This window comes from Suncus etruscus, chromosome 9 (assembly GCF_024139225.1).
Source record: "Suncus etruscus isolate mSunEtr1 chromosome 9, mSunEtr1.pri.cur, whole genome shotgun sequence".
NCBI lineage: Eukaryota > Metazoa > Chordata > Mammalia > Eulipotyphla > Soricidae > Suncus > Suncus etruscus.
Genome location: NC_064856.1, coordinates 26086442 through 26090317, shown reverse-complemented (window position 1 = coordinate 26090317; position 3876 = coordinate 26086442). Strand labels below are relative to the sequence as shown.

Below are 3876 nucleotides of genomic sequence, written 5' to 3'. Positions count from 1 at the left end.
TTTTTTTATTTTTGATCATAGTGGCTTACATATTGTTGACAATGATATTTTAGGTACATATTTACATAAAATCAGGGGGAATTCCCATCACCAAATTGTCCTCCCTACACCTCCGTTTTTGTCCTACCACCCATATTTTATTTTATTTTATGTTATTTTATCTTTCTCTTTTTTCTTGCACTCGGCATGGTTTGATTTCAGGACCGAGACTATTGTGTGGTGCATGTCTTTATTGCTGTAGTGATCACTAGATTTTTTTTTTTTGATATTTCTTTCTGTATGGTTGCGGTGTTTCAATTACCTTTTTCCTTTCCTCTCTCAAACTGAGGCTGAAAGCCTCTAGGACTCCGCTTATTTTCAGCTTATTTGATTTTTTTACCCCATTCTATTGCTTTTCTTTCCCTCAAACAAAACCACATAACTCAAACTATCTAGCTCCGCCTCTCAAATAGAGGGGGAAACAAGGGAGGGTACCAGGACCAAACAGACATACGATTACTAGTAGTTAGCTAGACACAGAGGGGACCACTTACTCTAGCAGCCCAGGGTGATGGTTAGGGATATGGGTTGCAGGAAGGTAACAGGAAAGGGGAGGGAATGAAGGGAAGACAAATTTGGTGATGGGTATTCCCCGATTCTATGTTATGTACCTAAAATACTACTGTGAAAGATATGTAAGCCAATATGGTCAAAATTAAAATTAAAAAAAAAAAAGAAAAAAGAAAAGGTTTGGTTTCTTTGGGTTTTTTTTTTTTTTAACTGTACAGACTAGGACTTTGGATGAAGAGAAGTCTCATGCTAGGAGATGTCAAGGAAAAGGGGACTTTGAATTTTCAGTATTTGGGTTTGTTGGTCTTTGTTTTCCTCTCACCCTCCCTGATGCCTTGTCAGGGTTTGTTGTTCCCCTGAAATATCTTTTTTCCTGAGGAGGGATCTGCCTTCCCCTTTAGGTATGGACTTAGAATCTTACCAGCCTCAATTCCCAAACTATCCAAAAATGTCCAGCTGGTGACAGAGTAACTTTATTTTTTTAGATTATATCTTGCTATTAGTACTTCTCAAAATGAGAGCTAGGCAGGGGACCTTTCCTCACTACTCAGTTCAATGCTCAGGCCCATATATAATTCTCTGTAGCTGGTGCCTCACTTCTACTGCACCATTCCCTGGTGCAGCCACATTTGCCAGGATCTAGCTATCCAGTTCTCGTGCTCCCTCTGCTTTAGAATGCCCTGGCCAAGGTGCTTCTTCTCAAATCCATGCTCCATTTCTGCTACCAGTGAATGTGTTGGTCTGGTGCCCTGAACATGAGGAGTACAACTATCCAGCACCTACCTCTGCCCCTTTTCTAGCACCTTGGAAAGTCTGGCCCTCAAAAACTAGGACAAATAACCCACCAATGCTCATTCACTTCTGCTCTTGCTGCTACCACTAACAAATCTTTTAAATTTTATCCAAATAAATTCAGAAATCAAATTGGCTTTATTAGGGCTTTATTAAAGGACTGATTGACCCTACATAGCAAATAAGCAGGCACCATACTTACACTTCAAAAAACGTTCGTGGGGTGAGGGAGATTGCATAAAGGGAAAATGACTTCTTGCAAGCCCAAGGCCACAACTTCAGTCCCCAGCAATACCCCCTATGCTGAGTATATGTGCAAACCTCATGATTACAGCAGTGGCAACAATGAAAGGAAAGAGGTAATAAATAAAATAAAATGAATGAAAATGTTCTTTGTTCTCATGTGACCTTTAGAATAATTAATCATAGGATTAAATTGTCAGATTGCTTTTTTCTCTCATCCGGAGAGTTATATATATATATTTGAATATGAAATACTTTTAGTTGAAATCTTTACTCATATTTAGTCTTCTTGAACATGAACATTATTTTTCCACTTATTTTATTCTTATCTTTTCTTTCAGTAAAAATTTTTTGTCACACATTAAGGTTTGGCATAATTTTAGACTTGTATCTTGGTATATTGAAGGGGTTTTTTCCCTTGGGGTAATTATACCTAACATCTTTTATTTCTAATTGATTCTGAATAATTGTACAGAAGTATAGATAAGTTTTTCTATCCAATTTCTTTCATAAAACTCCTCAGTTTTATTGAATATGTTGTATTATTATAAAGGAAATGATAGTGTCTACAGAGTGTAACAATTTTAAATCTTTCTTTCTACTCTTAGATACATTTTCCACTCTTCTTCTCATGATACTGGAGTCTTGTATATCTCAGATGATTCTAAATTATCCTTAATCAGTTTCTGAATTTAATGATTAAAAGGCAACCCAATAGGAATGAAAAATGTAGGAATGAAAGTCAATGTAAGGCTTACAACTTTTTTTATTAGTAATTTCTACATATTTACTTCTATCCTCAATTCACTTGATTTCACATGGAACTTTTATAGAGGCAATAGTTTAAGTCTATAGGTCTTCTACTTTTGACATTTCTTCTAGAACAAAACCAATTTGGTTCAGAGAAGACAAAAATTATGTTTTCCTCTACTGATCCATCTACTGATGGATAAGATATCAAAATTTTGCTAACCTCATTGTATTGCATTGAATAGTTACATATTGTTGGGCAAAAAATCCCCCCCCCCAATGTAGCCTCTCAAAACCATACATGTAACCTCATTAGTTAAATGTCAGAAATCCAGGTGGGGATTAACTGAGTGGTTCAAGTTTAGGTTCTCTCCCATTTTTGTGACTTTATGGTTCACTGGAACTGCAGTTATTTGACTAACCATAGGCTAGATAACCTTTTTCTAAGCTCAATCATATGCAGGTTGATGAGCCTCATTTCCATTAGACTGTTGGCGAAAGACAGGAGCATGCACCCTGAGGACCCCTCCACAGTGAACACCTCAGGACATAGTGGCTGAGTTCTGCCAGAGCAAGGAAACAAAGACCACATCACCCATCTTAATGCAAGCTGTAAGTCCTCTATCACCTTTCCCAGAAAGATATGTGCCTCTCACTCTGCTGTGGTCACACAGACCAACCATGTGGAAATCCAGGAAATGATCACACAGAATGTGAATACCCAAAAATGAGGGTCATTGAGAGCAGCCTAGAGCATGGCTCAAAAACATGCAGAGATAGATAAAATTTCTCCCTGTTTTCTTTTCCTTGACAAGGCTAGTTTAATATATTGAGTTTCTGCTCTGGCAACATGAGTTGAACTTGGTATCAATACTCTTTTTGACCAGTGAGATTTTCCAGGAAAGGATTAAATTATAACTTTTAAAACCATCTAATCAAGTTCTCTATTTTCTTGTTGAGCACACAAGGATGCAGTTCCTTATTCTAGCAATTCAACTTTTGTTACCCTTTGTGCTTCATGAAATTTTAAAAAATACCACTCTTAGGTTCCATGAAATTTAAAAAAATTCCCCCTTATACTTACCTGGCAGGGTAGATACTATGATCAGGAAGGTGGTTTCCCCAGGGCGAGGCTCACCCATTGCACTCCGGGTGTGCTGACCCCTGCGATTTCCCCAAATGTGGGAAACTCAACTGCATAATTTGTGGTAGTGGGGGGACTGCATTCATGCTCTCCCCTAAAAAAAAGTCCCCCTTAGGTAGTATTAGCCAATGGCATATCATCAATATGACCACAAAAACAATATTCCAGTATTATTATTGAAAAAAGCAATCTTATGTATGCATCTCCCACTCGGCTGCTTGAGAATAGACCTTGAACCTGTAACACCCAACTAACAAGAGTAAGCTTCCCAAACAGCCTGGCCCAGATTTATAGGGGAATATCCTTCAGTATTTCAAGTTCAATGTGTGTACCATTGTTCTACACAAGTGCACATTCTACACAGTATCTTTCCAATCTCTCTGCACCATCTGTCCTTT

At 37.8% G+C, this 3876-nt stretch overlaps 1 non-coding gene across 1 annotated transcript; it reads left to right on the top strand.

Moving 5' to 3' along the window:
* The first annotated feature begins 3410 nt into the window (after positions 1-3410).
* Positions 3411-3575, top strand: LOC126019825 (U1 spliceosomal RNA). The gene has a single exon (XR_007499446.1). It is a non-coding gene; the product is annotated as a U1 spliceosomal RNA (small nuclear RNA).
* The last annotated feature ends 301 nt before the right edge of the window (positions 3576-3876 follow it).